Source organism: Corvus cornix, chromosome 3 (assembly GCF_000738735.6).
Source record: "Corvus cornix cornix isolate S_Up_H32 chromosome 3, ASM73873v5, whole genome shotgun sequence".
NCBI classification, from domain to species: domain Eukaryota; kingdom Metazoa; phylum Chordata; class Aves; order Passeriformes; family Corvidae; genus Corvus; species Corvus cornix.
Window position 1 is genome coordinate 78,715,614 of NC_047056.1, and position 24,671 is coordinate 78,740,284.

The following is a 24,671-nucleotide window of genomic DNA, read 5'->3' on the forward strand; positions in this document are numbered from 1 at the left end:
TTTAATCAGGTTTATGGAATTACTTACTGCTTGAAGAACTACTGTTCTTCATCTCTAAAGACCCTCCTTGATGGGCTCCTCTTCTTTACCTGCTTCTCTTCTTTACATCTATGAGATCACTGTGCTACCTGGATGGTGACATGCTGTGTGTATGACTGAGAGAGACTGGGACTCAACAGTGGAGCTGTAAAACCTGGTTGGGCTCTCTTGTGACTGCAAAAGTAAGAGGTTGTGCATGTGCATGTGCCTGAGCCTGGCCTGCACAGCACATGGCCTGCACATGATCCCCATTCTCAGACCTGCCACTCCATTGTCAACCTCTGATGATAATACAGGCATCTCAGACAGAAACTGCTGCCTCTAATTTTCAAAGAAATTCTGGATCTGACTTCAGGTTTATTCTCAGATAAAAGTAGAAATGTTCAAACATTTTGTCCTGTACTTGCTTCGCCTGTCCAATCAAACAGAAATTACTACTGTGGTATTTGTATGGCTGCCTCAGAAACCAAAATCCTCAATAACTCACTCTATTGCTAAAATTAAGATAGCAAAGCTATCTAACAGCCTTTTATATCCTCCAGGTCCATCATGTTTCTAGCTTAGCAAGAAAAAAAAGGAACAAGACTATAGAAGATATTCTAACGGGAAAAGCAACTACCCTTTGTACAAGTGGATTTTAGGCCTGAGCATATGCATTTAACATACTCATGCTTCTTTTCATGGATCTCTCCTCTGTGGCTTACATGGCTGTGTTGGAATCAGTTCTGTCTTATCATCATTGCCATGGTTACCTTATCATCATTACTGTAAAATTGTGTTGCTATATTACTATTGCAGATGTCTTACCAAAATTCTCTAAAGCAAAATGATCCTAGAACTTACTCTGTACACATCCCAAACTACTAGGCATCGATATTTTTTATAATCTGTTTCGCAGCTAAAACAAAGATGGCTTGAACTTCTCTGCTGAAATAAAGCTGTTTGCCCTTCCTGGTAGAGAACAAATTGCTCCATGCATCATCTTCAGCATAAGCAATTCCTTACACCTAATGCAAAAAAACCCCCCCTTCTACTTAAATGGGCCTCTCAGCAGCCTAATTTGCCTTTACTTCCATTACTACATTGCTAAAAATCACAAGATTGTTGATATCTGCAGCAGGGAAGACATGTTAGCCTCCGAAATGAGGCTATAATGATATAGCAAATACAGAGATCATTATAGCAGGGTAAGGTACATCTCAAAGCCCAGGACAGAGAAAAGTTCAAGTTTGTGATGAAAAAATCTTTGCTGGGGGCACTATGCTACAGGGCCACAAAAATTATCCTATGAAGTCAGGCTGAGAGAGTTGGAGTTGTTCAGCCTAGAGAAGAGAAGCCTCCAGGGAGATCTTTCTGTGGCCTTTCAGTACTTAAAAGGAGCTTATAAGAAAGATGGGGAAAGACTTTACAGTAGGGCCTGTAGCAATAGGACAAGAGTAACGTTTTTAAACCAAAAGAGGGTAGATTCAGTCTAGATACAAGGAAGAAATTTTTTTATGATGAAGGCGGTGAAACACTGGAACAGGTTGACCAGAGAGGCTGTAGATGCCCCATCCCTGGAAACACTTAGGTACAGGCAGGATGGAGCTCTGAGCAACCTGATCTACTTGAAGATGTCCCTGCTCATTGCATGGGGAGTTGGACTAGATGACCTTTAAAGGTGCCTTCTGACTCAAACCTTTCTATGATTCAATGATTCTATGCAGTCCTTCAGAATAGAATTGGGAAAGCCCAGATGCTAACATCTGGTTTTAATCCAAATTATGTATTAACTTCTAGTGGACAAATGAATGCAGAATTCTTATTCCAAAGAGTGACTGTAACTTAGCTTGGTGCTAACTACCAGATTTCCCACCCCATTTATCTTTATTATAAGAACCACTCCTTACTACATTCACAGGCAGAGGCTTTGAGTATGTATGATAATGAATGCCATTGTGAGGTTAGAGTACAATGGTGTGAAGAAAGTGATTCATCACTGGGAAAAGACAAACAAATAAATTTATTGAATGACACATTGCCTAGATGCATGATTCTAGGTTTATAAACAAGGGGTTATATATTGTTCCACAGATATAATCTAATATTACCAAACTGGAGAATACAAAATACACTTACGATATTTATAATCATTCCAATGATAAGAGAAATGAAATCTTAAAGAAATACAAGTGAATAGCAGAACCTCTAATAAGAGAGGACATGGTAGTAGTAATTTAGCAGTGAAATTTTTCTTCTTAAGCTAAGAATGACTGGCAATTTGTAAGGGGAGCTAACTGACCGTCTTCTAAACTGGAGGTGGAAACAAGGTCATCGTGATACAGCAAGTATAGAGCTCATCATAATTTTTAACTAAAGGCAAATAAGACAACACTTGCCTTGTCACGTGTTCAGATTGCATGTCACTAGCCAGACCTGACAGTGATCCCATCATCCCACTATACCTGCAGTTATGGGACATGGAAAGAACTACTACGTGGTAAAATTGTCATAGCACTGTAGGGATATTGCTCTATCCTCTGCTGACAGCCAAGAAGTTTTCTCTGGATGTTTGTTATAGCCATTGCAGCTTTGGGATACCTGAGAGGTTCTGATTTGCTGGGAAGGCCCAGCTGCATGATTGCTAACTTGGGGATATCTTGGCATTAGAAGAAGGTCGTAATTTCAGGATGGCAGAGGCAGCAGGGCTCTTGCTGCCAGCCAGGCTCTCCTGGAGCATCACTGAGGGGCTGAGTGTGCAGGGGTAGAATTCTCCCAACAGAGACAACCCTTTAGCTCTAAAAAATTAAATTCCTTAGGTAACAGGCATTTTTGTATCTTTACCATCCATCTGGGAAATGTAGATTGTGTTCATTGTACCAAACAACTTTCCAGGGTCCATGCTCTCTAGAAAACTGCATTGACGTTCAGGCTGGGTTGCCCCTCACTGTAGCAGAAGTTGGATTCCTCAGCAGCTGAGACGCTTTTCTTTCTGCAGGATTCACTGGAGTGAGTCTAGAAGAGGGACACAAAGATGATTCCAGATGCACTCCAGTATGTCAATGTCTCTGGGGAGCCCAGACCAGAACCTAGCACTCCAGACATCTCACCAGGGCTACACAGAGAGGAAGGATCACCTCCCTCAATGTACTGGCCGTGTTCTTTGCAATGGGGCTACTGTGCAGATCCCCCTACTTTTCCAGCCAGGCTGAAGCATCTGTGAGACAAACTGGTGAATAACATGTGGCCTGTCCTCATTGTTTCGGAAAACACAGTTTGTAACCTGAATTGAAGAGCTCTGGTGAATCCCACAATATAGCAATTGAGTTAAATGCAAATTACTTCATCATTTATGATGTTTCAAAAACGCATGTGCTCTTATAAACTAATTGAAATTTAAAAAAGCCCTGATTTTCCTTGGGTGCTATTGGGCTTTTCCAAATGCCTGCTGCTTTGCACTGTCTGCATGCAGAGTTGTGTGTGATTACCCAGACCCTGCACATGTGGGGAAGCTTTATGAGCTTTGGGATCAGCTCCAGATGGTGGCTTGGTGCTCTCCTTTTCCCAACACCCATGGGAGGCCTGGCTAGCAGGAAGTGGATGCAGCCCAAGGCAGCACAGGGCAGAAGAGGAGAAGCAGATTTCTCAGCAGGGCTGTGGGCAGACTTGGCTGTGACACACCCTCAGGGATGGGCTAGCAGAGAGGCGCGAAGTTCCTACAAAAGGTCAACTTCCCCATGCCTGAAAATTACTCAAGAGGGCTTGCTTATTATGCTTCAAGAGGGCTTGTTAATTATTATGTTTTTTATGGTAAGATGCTCTAGGAGAGCTTGGTGTGAAATGAGTTCACTCGTTAAAAGTAACCTTAAAATGTGAAATGCAAAGTCTGGTTCTCATCTCTGCACCTTCTCCAGTCAATAACATCAGGGAGACACGAGAGGCTATCTCAGAATGACAATGTGCAGCATCAGCATCAATGAGGTGGAAATTAGTCCGAGGTTCACAAACATTTGGGACTTGTTTTTTAATCACCTTTGGCTTCATAAAATTATTTGTGATACTTATTTATATTATCTCCAGTTGGTCCTTCCAGGAGTATGTATTCCGTAAAAAGGAAGGGATGGAAATTTACCTAAAATGCTGCATAGAATCTAGAATTATGGCTGTTCATTTGAATGGGGGGAAAAAAAAACCGATGTTGCTCATCTCTATTAAAAGATAAGAAGAGAAAAATAATTTTGCAGACTTGGGTTTCACTTTAAAGAACAACTGTTTGGGTGAAAATAGCTTTTGGATCAGCCAAGGCTGATGTTTCATGGTCCTGCTGTGCCTGTACTGCCGAGTCCTGAAGACTCACAGAGGTTTAACCCAATGCTGCAGCTCCTCAACATGACCAGCCTTGGCAGCAGCTTAGCCTGGCATGTTGGAGCTGTGTTCTGTGCAGATCTTACTTCCTCATTAAAAATTTAGGTAGCTCTATTTTGCTCAATCTTACACAAATCAGTGACCCTGAGTTTTCTGGAAAATCTCCAGATGTGGTCTTCTGTGGGAAAAATTTTGGATCCTTCTTGTATTCATTAAAAATAATGGAGAATAAAACCTTATCACCGAAGTCAGTGGCATCTGTCAGCTCCATTTTGCAGGTTGCTCAACTCAGCTGAATTACTGTCTGACAAATGGGCAAACTTGAAAGATACTTTTTCCCCCATCTCCTTCAAAAATCCTGTGTCATTAGACATGCTTAAAAATGCAGGTAGAAAAAGATCATCTTGTCTCTCCCCTTTGACCCCTTAGCTTTACAGAATTCCTTATTATATTATTTCGACTGTTGCCTTTCCTAATGTGGCCATACATATCCAGAGCTTTTCATTCAGATAAATGATGGCCTTTCTACATTATTGCCTAATTATCCTTATTAACTTATTCTTGAATTTAACTTTCCAGTTTTTGCTTTCACTTTTCTAACTTCCAACAAAAGTTGTTCCTAAAACTATAGATGAAATACAGGAACTTCTGGCAAAGAAACATAATAGCCAGAGGGAGGGGGAAATGCCTAGGGCAACTTCTACCCTGGTTGGTTAAGCAGAACTTCCACTGACATCCTGAAACAGATGAGGTCCTGATAAAAACAGTCATGATTGACTGTTGTGCTATCTGGCTGCATTCTAGACTTTTAAATGAATTTGAAAGCAGCCAGGCATCTAATCTTTTTCAAAGGAACAGCCAAGACAGAGAAGAATTTTGCTATGCAGTTTTGGGGCTAACAGTGTACAGTAAACAAAGTCCTGATCAAGCATGGTGTAATACCCATGTCCTTGTAGGAGACATTTATGTTACTTGTAGGATACATTCATACTACCCACTGTTGCCCACCTAAAGCTTAACTAGTACTTTACATTCCTGTAGGAGGTATGGAAGAGTTGGGTGTGGGATGGACTGGCCTGTGGAAGTATCCGTTTCTGCCTGGTAGCAAAAGAAGGTATCAAGGAGAGCTAGGTAGAACTGGCACTTGTCTTTTCAGTGGCAAATCTGGGAGAAATGAATCCCAGCACTAACTTAATTTTTGGTAAGAAAAAGAAGCAAAGCTCAAGGTTGTTTGCTTTTGATAGAAACATTCAGGTATTTGAGGTGCTCCCAGATCAGTGCTTGAGATCAGTAATATTTTGTGGTAGTTATGTATGGGAGTTGAACACATAGGTGAGGAATAGGAAATCCTGTACCAGTTTGACCAAGGTTTCCTCCCACACTCACTTGGTGTCGTTGAGCTGTGAGTGAGACTGAATTTGGTGAATTCCACAGTGCTTCAGCTGCTCTACACCTCTCTTACCCACCTCCCAGCTTGTTTCACTCCCTCTGTATAAGGTACTGAGTTTCTGGCACTATGTGCCAAGTCTCCTTTTCGTCACACGGAGTCAATGGGGGGTAAGGATGCAAATAAATAGTCAAATTCAGATACTTCTTCCTTCATCCTCTGGAGGCCTAATCCAGAGGTGATTGATATCAGTGGAGAAGTTTGAAGTAACTGCATCAGACCGTGATTTGAGAGTGATTTTGCCGAAGAACAGAGGAGCAGTACATTTGTGTGGGATACTTATCTGTGACACCAAAAGAATAAGTCCCATTATCTGTCATCTTGGACTCCATGGACATGATTTTTCTTCCAGCAAAATGTTAAATTCTCCAAGCAAGAAAAATCCTTTCACCAAAACTTTGCATCTAAAAGCATTTGTTAAAGGATTCATTTTAAAACCAGAGAGAACTATTATTCTCTGACCTCTTATGTTGAAGGGAATACACAAGGTAGATTAAAGTGTTATTATTGCTTGATCAAACAATGCACTTGAATGTTTGTTGGGAGAAAGGTTTTCCAAAATACAGAAAAGTGTATTTTCGTAACACAGTGTCAGACCTCTTGATGAAAAAACCCAAGCAAGGAAGACACATTTGTGCTGCCTATGAGGGCAATCAGGACCACAATTATCCAGCGCAATTCTATTCAGATCCTATAAATAAAAGGTAAATTTGGTTTTGGAATAAGAGTGGTTTGTGCTTATGATAAAAAAATATTCCCATATATGTCTCAGAAGATTAAATAGAGAGCAGAAAATGTGCAGAATGGGGTGAAAGAGAGCACCCCTGTGCATGACATCCTCTTCAGCAGATTCACTAAGCTTTCCTGGCCACTGCCAGCCAAGGTCCAGTGGGATTTGCCTTGCTTGACTGAGAGGTCTGCAAATTAGCAAAGGTTAATTGTACACTGAAGCTGAGCACCCAGGGGCCTCAGTACGAAGAGAAGCCCCTTCAGAGGCTGGTTCATGCATTGCAAGGTAGGAGTGTAAAAGAACTGAAAGGATCACAGCCAGTGTTACCCCACTGGTCATTACAAAAAGTCTGCAATATGGACAGGAGATGTTTCCCCACTTCAAAGCCAGCTTTTTGAGGCATCCCAACCTTTAAGCCATATCCTTAGCCACGGAAAGCCTAAGAGCTCAAGTCAGATTTCAAAGGATTTTGTATATGAATAGTAGGGAATTTGGAGCTAGAGCATGATTAAGAGCCCTAGGTGGGGCTGCAATGTGGCGATAACTTCAGACAGACTTTATTACCTTGCTAGCTGGATATCTCCCTGGTTAATTCCAGCAGCTTCTGCACTTGTATTTGCTGCAGATGATCTGCTTTACTGTGCCTTTTATCAGTATGTGATCAGATATTTCTTTGAAGCAACCTTTTTTATTTAGGCACCAAGAACACAGGAAGCGTTTTCCTTAGCAAAATTTGAAACTCTTTTTTTCAGCCAGAATACTGCCCAAAGAGGTTGCCTGTCTTGTAGCCTTTGCCCCAGACCATGCAGCAGTTTGCTCCACTTGCTGTTTCTAAACTCTAGCTTCTTAAAGGATTTCTTGCCATCTTTTTACCTCTGACTCACAGGCTCTCAAATATTTGCATTAAAATCCCCTCGCTATGTGTCCTGATCTTCACATGAGCCCATAATTTTGGTCAGGTACTGCTGAGTAAAGGAGTACTGACTCAACACCTCCTCATGGAAAACTGCTGCTTTTTCCAGTGGTTTCAATAAGGTTTTGGGGTTAGGCAGGCTCCCTAGAAACCAGTCAAACTTCCTCATAACAGTAAAATACCAAATTCTTTTCTGAACCTTACAGACTTCTTGGTGTCAGCAATGTTTCAGCGTGTGTAAGATTTATGTGTAATGAACCTTGCTAGCATGTAATATTAATTTTGCAGCACTTCAACCTCTTCCATCTAACCCTCCTTTTTTTGCCATGCTTACCTGTCCTGTGATGCTGAAACATAGGAAGAAATATCCTTAGGTCAGGGACCTGTCAATCAGTTAATGTCTCTAAAGTGCAACACACTTTTAACAGGCCTGTATTAATAATGAATCACATTTGCTTTCCAGATGTGCAAACACTTACTTGAGTTTTCCCACCTGTGTGTCAGAGGGTGTAGGGACTCACTGTATCCAAAGAGCAAAAAGCCACTACTGTGATGGCAATGTCAGCTGCTGTAGCCCAGCTGTGACAGGAAGGACAGGGCCAATCTCCTCTCTATTAGCAGCAAACTTTTGTCATAGAAGTCCCTCCACAGCTTCAGGCAAACCAAGGCATTAAAATGGACACAGAGCCCAACATGTCCAGTTTTACTGTGGCGGTACTTAGATACTCAAGTTTCACTACATCAAAGGGAAGTCAGACTGTTATCAGCATGGATGTTTTTCCTGAGGTAAGACAACCCCTATTCCTTCCCCTTTCCTTGTAGAATTTAAAGAACTCAGGCAAGAGCTCACTTCAAAGACAGGTAGATGAGGAAACAGAGGGAATACTGACTTTTAAAGTAGCTTCTTGCCTCTATAGGATTAAGGAAGTTGGGCAGGTAGATAGTCACCTTGTCTTCCTCATAATTTTCCCCTTCTCCTGAGCACTGAATATTTTTCTCCTCATTTCATTTCCTATCCCAACAAACAACCCATCAGTCTCCTCAGAGGAGTCAGTCTTGGTAAACACAGGGGAAAGGAAGAGACCAAGTAAAATCAGCCCCACAGGCCTCCCTGCAAGATGGTTTGAGGCACCCTTGCCATTCCTCTTTATCACCGTGCCCCAGTGCACTCCAGGCTCCAGTGCAAAGTGATGTATTGGTGGTCAAGACACAGTCAGACCAGGGTAGGGTCCCCAGGGAACAGGGCTGAGAGGGTTCATCTTTCCACCATGATGGAAAAGAGTAAGGAAGAATTGCTCACCGTGGTTACATGTGGGAAATGTACTCATCCCCTCTGATGGCAGCAATAGTTTTCCATTGACATTGTTAAGAACCACAGCAGACTCCTGCTCCATTCTTTGTGTTTGCTGGCATTTCCACTGGCATTTCCATTTCTGTCTCATTCTGAGACTACCTTGTGTATTCATGTTTAGGACCCAGCCAGTGCCTGTCTTGCCAGTTACCCATTCTCTATAACACATTCTGCTTTTATTTTAGCTCAAGTGATTTGTATTTCATGATAACCCCATTATTCTGGGGGTTTAGCAGCTATCTTCTCTTAGAGTCACATTTCTCTGCCTGCTATGGGTCAGTCTCCCACTAGCCCAGAATGCTGACTTGGGTAGCCCAGGTGGGTAACTCTTCCTGTGGGTGGACAAAATTTCCAAAAGAGATAAGGCAGACAAGCACTTGCAAAGAGTCCAATATGAGCTCTGAACATCCCACTTCGAGTCTTGTCATTCCTCCAGCTATCAGCTATCTTCAGAGCTTGCCTACTGCCAGCTGTCCTCCTGTCTCTCCTCATGCTGCTGGCCATACAGCATGTGAGCTGTTGGAAGCAGCAATTTCAGGAAAACTGGAGAAGTCACCATGTGATTTTAGTCAGACATCAGATGCTGCCTGGCTGAAGCTCAGCAGGCCCTCACCTGCATTTCAGCAATGTCACATCTCCTTTTCCATTGCCCACCATTGTGCATAATTTCAACAGTGTGTACAAGAGCATGCTGTGAACAGGAGAGAAACTCTTCATCCACACGTGTTTGTTATAGCTTTAGGACTCACCCCACTGTGTACTAACAGGAGATTTTAAAAATGAACATCAAATATAAAGATGTGAAAACTGCCATCTGATCCAGAAAGGAAGGTTTAAGCTCTCCTTGCTTTTTCAGCCCCTGAAACAGCCTGAAAATTGACTGACCTTACACTGTGTGTGTGAGTTATTTAACATAGGCTTTGCTGGCCCAGGGACGGAAGGGAGACCTTGAGTATAGTTCCTCAGCCTGGAGATAGATTCCTGTCCTCACCTTCCAGAGGCACAAACCCAGCCCTGTTAGTAGCTGCATCTCAGCTGATGGTAGCTGCTCTGACAAAACACTCTGGGTAATATTTTTCATATTATTTTCCTTCTCATACATCCCAAGTCTCTATTTACCTTTTCTTAATTATGGTTTTTCATTAACTACTCATCCTTATTTCTTCATGACTGATTACCCCAGGTTCTTTCCCTGCACTGGTCTTGTCCACTCATGGATACCCTGTTTTGTATTTGTATCTGAAATTCCCTTAACTGTTCTGAGCCTATACTTGTCATATTTCATTCCTTCCTGACAGCCCCCCTAATTCATCCAGGTCATTGCAGTAGATCCTAGATTATTAATTACTATCCCAGAGTGTTGGGTCATCACTGTACTTTTATTTCTTCCATTCCTTTCTATAGCTTTCTCTTAAATATCTTAAACACCAGGACTCTGTGAAGCCCAGCCCTTGGGCAGGGATGGGGCATGGGGAAGGCAGAGACAGTAAGTGATTTTAAGAGACAAGAGATTCAATCAGGCATTAAGGTTAGTGAAACCACTTTCACAGAGGTAGGATAGAGGCATATCACCAAGAGACACAGCAAACTGAATAGGCAAAGGGGTGGGAAAGGGTGTTCATCAGCACTATTCTGACCCTTCCATAAAAATATATTTAATTGAATTGACAAGAGCAAAAATGTCAAAAAAGCTTCTGGTTGTGAAAGATAGGTCTCATCAGCCTTGGGGATGCACAGTGCCAGCAGGTCCTGAACCACAGAGTCAGGGATGTGTCTCGGTGGTGTGATGAACCCTGTCCCTCTGGGGAGGGGACACAGCCCGGCTCACCCCACAGAATAAGTGGAGGGTGGGACAAAGCAGTGCTCCTGGGGGAGAGGAGAGGCTGGGCCAGGGAGCGGCAGTGGCAGCTCGCAGTGAAATGCTCTCAGCCTGCCTGATGCTCGGCCACAGCCACAGCCCCCACTCTGTGGTTAGCCCTGCTACAGTCGTTGCAGGCAGCTGTCGCTGCTGCTCTTTCCTTTGCTTAATATCCCTCTTTGGCTTTTATGTGAAGCTGACCACCCAAGGCCTTCTGACTCTCTGCCCTTTGCGGTGAGCAACACTTTTACTGTGTAAAGCCCTTTCTTGTTGCATAAATTTTCTGTAAGGGTCATGCAAGAGCAACCCGAAGAGAGACCCAGGAACACATGGTTTATGAATTTGAGGGAAGATATGGAGAAAATTGCAGTCAGTTGGCACAGCTTAGAAAGGCGATTAGAGAAAAAAAGACCTATGGTGCAAAAAGATTAAGATAGACAAGAAGCAAAGAAGCATGGAGAGATAGTACTGTCCTCTGAGAGCATTCTGAGAGCACACACACCCTTGCCCAGTTGTTCAAGCTATCAGTTTTATTGTGCCCTCAGACCCTCCCATCCTAGGGGCATCAGCTGGGAACTGAATCACTGCAAAAGAGCTGAGAACATTTCTTCAGAAGGAGCAGGTCTTCTCTGACTTAAGCATTCACACCACAACCAGCCAAAAGCACCCAACAAGAACTCAAAGGTATAAAAGAGGTGTGAACAGGTGTCCTAAAGCCATCTGCAGTCACTCTCCCAAAGCAAACAACCTTATGTCCAAACAGGCAGTACTCTCCCCAGCAAACACATAGCCACCTGTCTTGGCATGGGTGCCTCAATGGCTCCAATCGCCAGTGCATCAATCTACTTCATTCTAGCCTGTAAAAAAAAGGACTGCAGAGCAAATATTACCTCTTTTGTTTTCTCCTGAGACCTATCTGCCTGGGACACTCTCTGGAGCAGGCATTTGCAGCTTCTGTAGAGTACTAGTTGAGCCCCGCATGGTATGGGCTGTCAGAGCTGCAAAGGCTCTTGAAGCCACCAGGAGGTACATGCAAAATAGTGAAAGTTGACATAGTGACTGCCCTAGAGGTGGAAAACTGCAGCGTCTGCTTAAATGGACTAATCACTGCAGGGGCCTTCCAGGAAAGGTCATGCTAATTACATGTGTACAGCTCATGATGGGACTTGTGTCCTAACAGAGGTTAGACTTTCACTGGCATGGCAGCTGTTTCCCACCTTTCCAGCTGTAAGTTGCTCCCTGTCTGTACTGAAGGACAGGCTGGAGCACCCTGGAGCTTGCCTTACCTTGCCCAGGATTGCACAGAACTGACATGTCAGAAGTGTTGAGGTCTTCTGTCATCCCGGGCGCTGCTATCAGTGATGGATTGGAAATGTGGTCTAAGTGCTGCCTCTGCTTGCATGGACTGCACTTTTGGAGATGGTGAGGAATGGTGCTGAATAAACAGCATGTCCTTTATACTGGGCAGGATGGTGAATGCCTGATGTGGAGGGGACACACAGATCAGGGATACAAAAAGGAGCAGTTTGCTGTGCCCTGAATGTCTTTTGGCACTGGAGTGCACAACACCTGCTTGAGACCTTCCCAGCCATCTCAGGGTAGTGGTAGCTGAACTGACAGCTCCACTGAGTGTCCAAAAATCAGAGCCTCTTTCCATTGTTTGTGCTGTGACAGTACCTGAAAGGCTGAGCCAGGTGGTGCTGTATGGCCTGGCACAAACACTGAGTCAGAGACGTTTTTCACTATGAGGAGCTGATGCAAGAGCCACCACATTGGTCATCACTGGGGCTGCTGTCTCTGCAAAGGAACCAGACCCAAAACCCTGATTCATCTTCTGAGCTATACATGAATGCTCAGCTTCAAACGCATGCTTGACTCTTACACAAACCATCTGAGAGAAATCGGGCTGTGAAATTTTCCTTGTCCTCCACTTCACAAGAAGAAACATTCTGGTTAGTTATATATAGGGTCTCCATGACTAGAAATAGACATGTTCTTTCCTGACTGAAGGAGAGAGGGAGATACAAGACAGACCTATTTGCTGCCTAGTAGACTACATATTCAACCTTTTCCTTTCACACTGATACAGTAACTGTACGTGAATGCTCCTGTCTCTTTATGGAGGATGTGGTTAGGTCCTTGTCTGCCTTACTAAATGTCCGACTTTCCTGTCTCTTGGAACATAGCAAGGCACTCCTGTTTGCCATGGAGACCATCCCCTGTCTCATCTATCAAGATGAGATCCTCCTGCATGCAGCAGCAAGAAAACTTCCTCATCCTGTGGAGTGCCTGGGGGTCCCTGGGGCCATTACTCTGCTCTGCTCCTGGTCAGTTCTCCAGGGCAGCCCCGGGACAGTGTAAAACATTGCACTGCCCACTCTGCTGGCATCACTGGCTGGCGCCAGGGCTGCAGCAGTGGGGTGCATTTGTCAACAGAGTGTTTGTCTCATTCATCCACCTGATAGTGGAGCTGAACATAATGATCTAAGGTGCAGGGCTGACTTCCTTTGGTAAGTTCATGTCCTCATCCTATGCCTCAGTTTACCCTTCCATTACATGGGGTGATCACACCTGCCTGCTTGCAGGCTGGCAAATGTTATCTTCTAGGCTTCAGATGGGAGATATTGTAAATATTGGCTCTAATAATTTATATGTCACAAGTTGGAAATACAGTTTCAAGTGTTCTCACCAGGAAAATGGTATTTGGGGAGTTAGGAAGAGGTCAGGATCCCTGCCGCATTGCTGTGCTCCTTTCCTTCCCATTGCAGTGATGCAACTGAAGGTAAAATTTGGCAAGGGGAATTTCACAGTGAATTAAAGTGTAGGAGGCAAGGGAAAGAAGCTGAGGTCACAGCACAGCTAATGTGCAATAGCCAGACCTACCCAGGCTGGTGGATAATGAGTTGTCAGGATTATATGTGGCAGCGGAATGGCTTGTTTTGAAGTGGAATTATTGAACTGATTATGGGCAAGTTCTTGTACCTACGTCCTGCAAATAAATAGCGCAAATAATGAGCAGCAAACAAGGCAAGACACATACTAAGCCAGCAGAACAAGGAGACAAAGTATTATCTGTCAGACAGAGAGACAAATTGAAAAAAGGGAGTCATTAAGAGAGGGAGATAAATCTGGGAGGGGGAAGAGTGACAAGGAAGAGAGACACTGCTGCTGTAAAATGGGAAGCACTCATTTTTTAATGCTATGTATCCCCAACGAGCATCATGAGGATACCTGGCTGCTTTGGCATATCTGGGACTGTGTGTGTCATGCCATGATGCTGCTGCATGCACCTTTCCTGGTCTGTATGTGCTGCTGCAAGTCTGGTGCATCCCTGTGAGTGATGAACTACTTTCATCAGTTCACACTAAATGTTCAGAATTAGTTGAGCTATAAGCCATATTTTATGTTAGGTTACAGGAGAAAACAGTAGGAGATAGGATTTATGCTCTCTGTATAAATGAACTTCATAAGCTTTTCTTCGCAAGGGAGAAAGAAATTGTGTCTGACAAAGTTCTGCACAAAAAAAAAATTTAAAAAGAACATTTCTAAAGTGGGAAAAAAACAACTTTTGTTATCACGGGTGATTAATTGAATTGATGCGTAACTGTTGTTCCAGAGCAGTGGAGATTAGAAACAGTGACAGACTATGCCCTAGTGGTCCCAATTCTGCTATTACCTGAAATTACAGTCCAAAGCAGGCTGACTTGTGTGCCCCACAAATTCATAAAAATTCAAGAGCCACTCTCACCAGTCTACTTTTGATAAATTCTTCTTGATTCAGTAACCTTTCTTAATGGAATTTCTCTCTCTCTTCCTCTCTTTACTTTTACCTTTTTTTTTCACTTTGGTCCACACATTTATTATTATCCCTCCCACTCTCCTCCGTGGGAGTGCAGACCTCTGACTAAACATCCATGTTGTAATCTGTACAGGAATTTACTGATGGTGCATGACAGAAGGGACTTAAAGAAAATTATGCATTTCTCAGGTCTACCCTAGGGCACACAAATCAAAGTCTCCCCTGAACACTATATAGTAAAACTGGAAGTAGCTACACTTTATATGGAAATTAGATGATCCTAGGATATAACACAACCAAACATATATCAAAACACAGTGACAATGAAGGTGGAAACTACTTTTTCTTTAGTGAGGATGTAAACCTCTATTTTGTTTTATTTCTCCTAATATATGCCTTTTTCTCCAAGGATGAGAAAGAACCCCACTAGGAATATGCATTCACTGGACAGGCTCTAAAGCTTGCCATTCTTTTTTCATTTTCATTTTGCTTTTAGGCCACTTCTATTTTTACTGTCTTAGGAAAGGTATTTAGAATAGTTCACATAGTAACAAATACCTTGATCTCTTATGGACTGAATCAGAAAGGGAAGGGCTTAATTGGGGGACAGGGAGTAATAGCTCATGGCACTTTTAGGGCAAGGGACCATATCTAATTTTGCTTTCTTCTTCTCTAGATTCTTGCTTGTTTTATAACAAAAACGAACCATAAAGCGTAGTGATGTGATATCTTGTACATAAAGCCTGCTGGTTTTCCTCACACTAGCTCCTTCCTGGGGGATGAGCCATTAACAGCAGAGCCCCTCCAGCTGCTGTTGTTGATGGCTGTGCAAAAGCAGCTGCCACATGCAGGCTCATTGCAGCTGGGACATAGATCGTACAACATCTGGGTTTGTGTCACTTCCCTCCAGGGCTTCTGCACACCTTTCATATTCCATTTTTTTAATGAAATGGGGAGTGGGGGCTGGAGAGATCCATGTATGATTTGTGCTTTGAAACAAGGCAAAGAGGGACAGAGAAGGTTCAATGCCAAAACCAAACATAAAAGCAGAATAGATAAAAGGAAGATTGTGTTTATTCCACTAGTACTCCTGGATCAGCATTTGAAGAATTAACTTTCTGCATTCTTTTGTATTGTCATTTTATAGGGTGAAAAATCAGCTCATTTCAAGGCAGCATAAGAAAAAAAGGAGATGACAAAGTTCAGCATCCCTTGGGGCTCTCAGTTTTGATGAGCTGATAGATTAACCCAAGTGCTCTCCCACTTCTATTGGGTGTGTGGGATCAGATTGCATCTTGCTGCACATCTCAACAGAGTGCAGTGATACAAGTCATCTCGTCCATGAAGGCAACAGGACACCAAAATAGAAGCAGGAAAGAAGAAATAGCCAGAATACAGAGCATGATAGCTGAGCAGATATGGACTCAGGCTCCTATTCTATGACAGCCTTTCTCTCTATAAATCTATTTGTTCCTCCATGTCTCATTTGCATATTCATAAATTCAAAATGAAACTAGTTTGCTGTCTCACAGGTCCACTATGAAAGGTAAATGATATTAAATATTGTAACCTACTCTAATGCTGTGAAAACAAAATCTATTTAAGACTATTATTACTGAAAAGGAGGGATATTTTATAGACAGTTTCCCTTTGTGTCAGAGGAGACCAGACGGTGATGTCAGACTTCCAAAGGCCAACATGACATTGGAAAAAAAACATTTATGCTTTCCCCCAAAATATGTAGAGTCCTTGAGAAGTGGAAATCTACGGAGGGCACAACTGGGACAAACAAATCATTGGGACATCATTACATATCTGCCTGCTACTTGCATATATCATGGAAATATATTTCCATGTGATGTCGGTGATAGCAGTGAGTGACTCCCTGCTTGGGAGCTGAAGGCAAGGGATTATCCTTCTTTGCTCATGAGACCACATAGGTTACTGCATCCAGCCTTGAGCTCCTTGATAAATAGGAAAGGGACTGGTAAATGGGAACAAATTCAGAGCGCCAGCAAAATGGTTAGGGGCACTGGCCCCATGAGGGCACTTTTTCAGCCTGGAGAGGAGGCAACTTTGGGGGCACTTAGGAAGCCAACGGAATGCATTCTGGGGTTCCTCCCCACCTGAATGACTCCACCAGTCAAAATATCTTATCTCTGCTGACAGTAAAGAAGGAAAGGCACAGGCATCTTCTGCAGAAAGGTATTTGTTTATGTTTAAAGAAATAGCATATGTAGATATAACAACTGGAAAAAGCCCTACCCCTGCACTGTATCGTGAAAATATCTGAGGATATAGGATAAGACCTGTTCAGTGCCTGGGTCATATTTCTCAGAGGATGATATCTTTGAATTTCTTTTACACAGCAGATGAGAACAGGTTTCCCCTTCAGTAGCCCACACATTTTTAACATACATCACAGGTGCCACTGAGAAATTGTTTTCCTACTATGTCTTTCTGTTTTGAACAATGCATAAACTGTCCTAGTGAAGAGAGAAAAAGGGCTCAGAGTTAAAAATGCCCCTATTTACTGCAGTGCCTTTATACTGCTTGTATTAAAACATTATCATTCACACAAGCAATGGTGTAAAGGAAGTCGAGGCAATAAAACACAAATCAGAGATGGTGCTTCTACTAATGAAAATACAGGTACCACAGCAAGTCCCTGGCTGTCCCTCCTGTCTCCTGACCAGCTGTGTGCAAATGTATCTGCTGGGTTGAGGAAGAGGAATGGTGACAGAAGAGCCAGTTTTTCTGCATGCGAAAGGGAAAGGGCAGTATCCATCCTGGGGTGACCAGCCTGTATAAACTGGCTTGAGCTCAACTCTGGCAGCAGTGCATGGCTTTCTGCAGTCTCCTACCTTCTCCTGCCAGCTTCCCTAGCTCCACCAGGAGCATTAGCATTGTTATGGCACACAAAGATACGGTCCTGGTTTCTTTATGGCTCAAGCAGGAACGTTAATTCCAACATTATGGCAATTCCTTTCCCATTTCACATGTACCATGCCCACTACACACAACTAACACTGGCTTTGGGTATGTCTCTTACCCTTTGGGGGCTTCTCATGTATCCCCTGTGTATCTGTCTCACTAGTGCCACAGACAAGAGGGGAGGATTCACCCATGAATCCCGAGGCAGACGCACATAAAGGGCTGTTATTTATCACCTCTTTTTGTGCAAAATCGGTTGTGCAGCAGTGTGGACAAAATCCCAGCTCAGCACTTGAAGGATCGCTCATGCCATCCTGCATCCCTATCAGCTGCAAACATTTCAATGTCCTGCAGGATAAAACCATACAAGGGGTGTGCTTACAGTGTTCACTGTGCAGGCTAGGTGTAGCTAGGCAGTTTATCATCCTCATGGAAAATGGCCAGGACAGCAACTTTGAGATCAGCTACCTTGTTGAACAGCACCCTGTACTACAGCAGATGAAATTCAATTGCTTCCCAAAGAGCAAAGCAGATGCCTTGACCATCATGACCTGTCACATGAAGAGTTATAAGCCATGAGCATGAGAAAGATTCAGCTCTCCTGCCTGGCCAACAAAATAAAATACTTGCTGTTTTTTTGGGAAACTAAGAGTGCCGTTCTGGGACAGTACAGCCAGAGTGGCTACTCAGAGAAAGAGAGGCTGTCACTCAGCTTCTCTGCTGGCACTGCAATGCCAGCAGGACTCTCCTCCCTTGAGCATGTATTTGAAGCGTGTGTGGTGCTTGCCAGCTGAATCATAGCTGTTCGTACAGAGAAGATTGATGGGAGGGCAGAGGGACATAAGCTCCCCAAGAAAGATGACCAGTTTTCTTTGGAAAGCAGTCCTTTGCTATAGGAGGGGAAATCACAGCAAGAACAATGAGTAGAAGAGAATCCTGGACAAACTGCAACTGGAATATGGCATCCATCTGAAGGAGAAATGGGAAAATAGATCAGGCAAAGAGCAGAGCAGTAGAGAATAAAGTTTAGAGAAGATGTGAAGGTTTGCTTAAGGTAGGCAAGGAAAGATGAAGGAGATATAAAGGGGAATGGAGAATTTGGCTAGCAGCTGGGAGGCAATCAGAAAGGCAGTAGTACGTCTGGGAGGGGAAACAGAGTGAAGAAAAAGACAAAAATAGAGAGAGGTAGAAACAGAAATGAAGATGTTGCTGCACCAAGTTTGCACAGGCTTTTGTGGTGATGGTTACCTGAGTGCCTGTGTGCCGTGCTCCCTAACTCCTCCAGGCTGGGAGCACAGCACAGATGCCCACACTGGCCCTGCATGAATCCTGCCCAGCTCTGCAGGAATTGCAGGCTGTGCAGCATATCTTCCTGGCCTCAGATTTGCACCTCCCCAGTAAGTCCTGCTTACATATTGTCAGCCATGTGCTGTAGAGCCCAGGACCCACTACGTGAAAGGCAATTATTTACTTAATGTTCATAAATTAATATCCAGCTCCTGGAGTCATCTGGCTCTTTAGGCCTTGGTGAGATGCTGTCTCTCTTTTCTTTTTTTTTTTTTCCCCCAGTGCACACAAGATAGTGTGGAGCTGTTGATGTGTTTAGTACAAGTTTATCTTGAAGACATCTGCTTATGCCAAGGGAATAGTATGAACCCCCAGTGACCTGTAGAGCCTGCATTCCTAATTAGCTGAGAAATATTCCATAATCAGGGTATTGCCATTTGAATGGAGTCTAAAGATAGAAAGGTCGTGTTCTTGTCTGAGGTCACAAATAATCACTTCTGACTATATAGTTTCATTCTGACCTAGAGTTAACCAGGTGCAAAGCTGGTAAGCAGCAGGACAAGATTATACTGTCTCACAGAGTACATCTACCCCGAGGGCGTGCCTTATGTTTTTCAGTCACCTTTTTTTCTTCCAACCTCTAGCAAACACGTACAAACCCTTCAAGCATGACCGAGTAAGTGCTTTGAAACAATGCCGGCTTTTACGGCTGCTTTGCTGCAGGCCATCAGCCCCAAGAAGGTGCAACAAGCACAAAATGCTGAGAATGTGCCCTCCAGCACACTCACACCACCCCCAGCACCTGCCAGCCCTTCTTGCCACTCACTCCCCATTTGCCTCTTGCCCACCTGTGTGTTGGGGTTTTTTTGTTATTTTATTTTTTTGGCCCCTGCCCTTTTTTATTCTCCAGAGCAGCATTCAGCTTCTGGAACCACCCAGCCTCCTCCATCCACTGCACTGCTTCACCACAGTATGGAGGCAGAAACTGATTTCTCTAAGGGCCTCCCAACATGTGGACCCTCTCCACCACAGCAAGAGTTTGGGCAGGAGTAACTCTGGCACTGGGAACCATTCCCAGGTTGCTTCAAACTACTGACTGTGGTGGAAGCATTTCAGTTTGGAGTTTGGCAATGTTGGTTGTAGCTTCCCAGAGGAAGAGCCTGGCTATCTCTGGTTTAAATACCCTGTGAGTGTCTTCTGTGGTGCAAACACAGACACAAATGAGGGGTGGGGTGTGGTGCAAACACACACCCACAGAGGGGTGGGGAGAAAGGCAAAGATGATATACTCCAATATGCTGATGGGGTATACCATGGCTGGATAGCATGTGTAGGAGAAAAATAAACAAATGGCCATGGACAGTAACAGAGCTGCTCACCCAGATGGCAGGCTGATCAGAAGCAGCTAATACCCTGCCTTATCTTTCCATCTCTCCCAGCCTTCTCTCTGACTGGGCAATCTGTCACTACATCTCTACCCTGGAGGACATAAAAAACTGTACATCTCTGTACCTATGCCTTGTTCCCTCCTCCAGCTGAGTTGTTTCAGGCACAAATGTAGGTTAGAACATTTCTCATATGGCTAAGCATAAGTTTGTGCCTGGGGAAAGACTCCACTCTGATTTTATGCCTTTGCTAGAGGGTTTGTCCCTAACTTCAGAACATCTATTTCACAGCAGGGACTGAGAATTGGATTAAGTTTGTGTGATGGATCTGTATGGCTACTCTACAGAGCAGGCACGTAAACCTCAAAGCAGGGCATCTTTGTGTGGTTGTAGGAATGGGCTCCCAGACTGGAAAGCAGTGGCAAAAAAATCACCAGGAAGAGTACACTCAACAAAAGAATAGTTCCCAGCAAGCTGTGTGTTGTTGCTGTGGAAATTATAATTTCAGTTCAGTTAACACTTGAAGATCAGTGTTTTGTTTTTGCCAGCAGTCAGGCTTCCTGATGTTACCTGCAGGAATTCTGCTGTGGATTAATACATAGGGTGACATGATCTCAGACAGATAGGTCTCTGCCCATCCTCCTTCTCTCAGCTACATGCAGTCCAAACTCTGTGAAATCCTCCTGGAAGCCCTTGAGAAATGTTCTTGCTTACTTCCAAAAAAAAAAAAAAAAAAATCTATTCTGAAAAATCTATTCTAAAGGAAAAAAAAATGGAAAAAAAACAAGCAAAAAAAAAAAAATTGCTTGGTGAAATAAGTTACATTGTAAAAAATCCCACTGGCAACTTCTGGGAAATTCACAAACGACTGTTCCTTTGTCCAGGGTCTCTGTCTCTTGGGCATGTCCCCTTACAGAGTGCATATATTTGTGGATGCTCACTGTTATCTTTGTTGTTTTGTTTGCACAGGGAAATAGTGTCAACATTCAATTTTTTGGTTTGTCTAAAGGACAGTTAAACTGTGATGGGTGACTTAGTTCTTTCAGGAGAAGTATTCAAACAGTAATTACTGTAGCTGAATGATTCAGAAAGTTTTCAGATAATCTTTGCTTAGGTCCTGATCTTCCCAAGACAATGCTTATGCTTCATTTTTTGCTTGCACAGTCACACGGAATTAAATGTGAGCATAACAGCACTTTTAAAGTTATGCCTATCATAAATCACCTTTCTGCATCAGGGCCTCAATCACTGCGTGTTAATAGATATTCGATGGGGGGGAAAAAGAGTAAATAAGCTTGCTTTGGCCCCATTTTAAATTCCTTTTGTTTTCAGTGATAGTTTGGAAAATAGACCTTCGGTAAACAAAATAACAATGACAAAAAAAGGCAAGAGGAAACAGTTTTTAAAGCCACATATGGAAGTACTTCTGAAAACCCAGCTGTATGCTTGCATAAACAAGGATTCAGCCGAGGTATCTGCACGGTGTTCCTGTCAGGAAACAGCAGTGATTTATCAGAGCACCAGCAAGTACATGCCGTGGATATTCGCTCTCAGTCCACAGTGTTAAAGATTAGAAAAGGTATCTGTTGAATTCATTTGAATAGCAAATAGACCGGGGAATCACAGTCTGTTCTCAGCTATTCGGTGGGTGAAAAAAGTAATTTATTGAATATATTAGTCTCTCAATTCTAGCAATTAGAGCAGAGTTAGAGATCCGAAGAAAATAATTTCAGGTTCTATATATAATTTCTACAAGAAACTGATAAGTGATGTTAGTGCATGTACTTCCTGGCTTCTGGGTCAGTCACAAGTAGTTCGTAACAAATTCTCCCCACTCCCAGCTCGGAGGCTGGCTAACAGTGCCCTCAGCCAAGCACTGGTGTAAGGATTTTTAAGATCAAAGCATGGGTTAGCTACATTATTCTTGTGGAATTAGATTTTTGACCCCTGTTTGTAACTCACAAATTACAGTTACAAAACTTAGTCACCTACAACATTTGCAAATTAATTTCAACAACCAATTGAACACTTGAGCTAATCCACATTAGTACACAGGGAAAGGAATCTTGGACATTTGCATTTTGCATAAAAGCATGACTGAAAGTACTTCAAGGACAACTGGTAGAAAAAAAGCACTTTGGGGAGAGGAAAGACACTGGAGTTGTCAGCATCTGGTATTTCCAGGACCAGTGTTCAATTTTTGCATAATTTGGTCAGAAATTAAAGCAGGTTTTCCAACGCTTTTATCAGAGAGCTTTTCTCCCAAGTGTCCATCCTCTTGGCAGCCCCTGAAGGGAGACACCAAGCTCCCAGTCATTCTTCCCTTAGAAGCCATTTCATCAACTCAAGTCAGAGGCACCTGGATGCCTACAGAAGAATCTGGAAAACCAGCATTGCATGTGGAAGAAGAGAAGAGAGCACCAAAGAGATGGCGGATTGCCATTTTGTACTCACCCAATTAATATGCTCCTTCCTCCATTTGGTCTCTTGGTCGTTCCAGTCTCCATAATGTCTGGTGAACAGATCAAGGGGTGGAGCTGAACTGGTGACTGTCACCTTATAACATCTCTCCTATAAACACATAGTACTAGCATAGGCAGCAGGCACTGTCGTGCTGATCATCATCCTCTGAGTCAGCCATTTGCAACCACCTTCTCCAGGCTGTCATCTTGCCACTACAAATTCAAAATCTGAGTCAGAACCCAATTTAAACTGCTATAATTAACAGTCCCAATTTAACCAAACCTAGCAGTTTGTCATCTTGCATACTCTGCATACATCTGAGCATCTTGCATTTGGGCTACTTTGTTCCCTGCTCATCTCCTTCTGCAGCCAAGCAGCTCAAGTCCAAAGAGATCAGTGGGTTTAGGCTCCCATCAGGGTAGAGTCTAACAGCAGCCAAACTATAAAATTCAGCCATGCAGGACTTGTTTGATTGTTAAAAAGCAAAGTACCAAATGCGATGGAATGGATGCTGCTGTGTGCTAATCTATAAATACTGATGAGTCAAAAGGGGGTGAAGTTCTGCAAGTGATTTGTCAGTGAAAAAGAATTATTGTAGAATGGAGTGGCCCACTGCAATGAGGCGGCTCTGGGGCAGAGAACCCAGGCTGGCAAGGAAAAAGCCTGGGTGCTGCTTAGGGGAAAGATGGATGGAAGCATCTTGCTTGCTGGTGAGCCCCAGGAAACTTGGACCAGCCAAGTTTTCTATGTGGAAGATAATTGTTTATCAAACAAGCTAAACATGAGCACTATTTCCCTTATTGTTTCTATATACTCATGTTACTAACAAATGCTTCACTCTGAAGAGGGCCTCTGGTCACTGTGGATAGTTTAGAGTGTCCCTGCCTTCACTTTAAGGGAATTCCCTGCATTTATTTTTAGGGAATTGCAAATAGGTGACTTACAGATTAGCTCATGTTTTTGCAGCCACAGGTGATGCCAAAACTGTGGGTGGAAACATATTTCTGAAAAACGTGTCTTTTTAAGATTCAGGGAAGATTTTTTCCTCCACTTTCTCTCCGTTGCTTCCTTTCTTTTCTCTCACCATCCACTTTGAATAACTTATTTGGTCTTTGCGTTTTGGTGTTGTTTATTTTTGCAGTACTGTCTTGAGGCCACGACTAAGAGGTTCTGGCTCTTCACCCAAGTGCAACTGGAGAACCATCCACTGCCCATATGTGTTTATGATCTGCGTAGATGTGAATGGACTAAGAGAGCTAATTCATAAATAATTTATACACCAGATCAACAGGCAAGCTGGAATAAACTCCATGTCTCCAAATCTGATTTCAGTAACCCATGCCCTAAACTGAACTCACTCTGCTGTCTCAACACTTTGCTGTGATCCCTCTCCATCCTGTGGCTTCCTATGGATGACCACTGTGTGTATTATTCTGCAAACACATCCAGTTGAGCCCATTTCAATGGATTATTTTTTATCATACCTATACATTGCTCTACTTTCTTACTGAAATATCTACATGTCAAAAATTATAGGAATTGTTTAAGAAGGCACTGAGAAACCCACGACTCCCATGCTGGCTGTGTCAAACACTTGTATTTAGGTGCCAATCAATGTGTGGTCTTCTCATGATGTTCTCATCATTATTTTAGCATCAGTTTCTACAGTAATAGACTTATCACTGTGTAAATGATCATTATATGTCTTGGGGGAAAAAGAAATATATTTTTGACAGTACTTTTTAAATGATTCAACTGTACATTTCCACACTGCCTCAGAAAAGTACACAGTGCTCTTCCAATCAAACTGTTGTTCTTCATTAGCTATTATAGAATGTATGCATACACATAATACACATATAATATTATCAGTCTGCATATGTGCTTGCATCTGCAGAAAAAAACCCATGGAGATCTCATTTATACTCACATTGACCAAACTGAGAAATAAAAAAATCTTGCTTCATCCTACATCTTTTTAGTTCAGTGAATTATTTTTTATTGATGTTGCAAGTCTTAATTTTAAATTCAGTTTTGATGAAAAAAGTAGCTGATCTTTTGCCTGTTATTGTACAAAATATATTTCTATCAAGTGGAAGGAAACATAATTTGTAAAATGATC

At 42.9% G+C, this 24,671-nt stretch overlaps 1 long non-coding RNA gene across 1 annotated transcript in view; it reads right to left on the reverse strand.

Annotated features, from left to right (window-relative positions):
- LOC104692348 overlaps nt 1–22,884 on the reverse strand; it is a 77,899-nt gene extending 55,015 nt beyond the window's left edge. Inside the window, exon 1 of the long non-coding RNA XR_752349.3 lies at nt 22,541–22,884. This is a non-coding gene — a long non-coding RNA (uncharacterized LOC104692348). The remainder of the gene's footprint in view (nt 1–22,540) is intronic.
- Nucleotides 22,885–24,671: the final 1,787 nt, after the last annotated feature.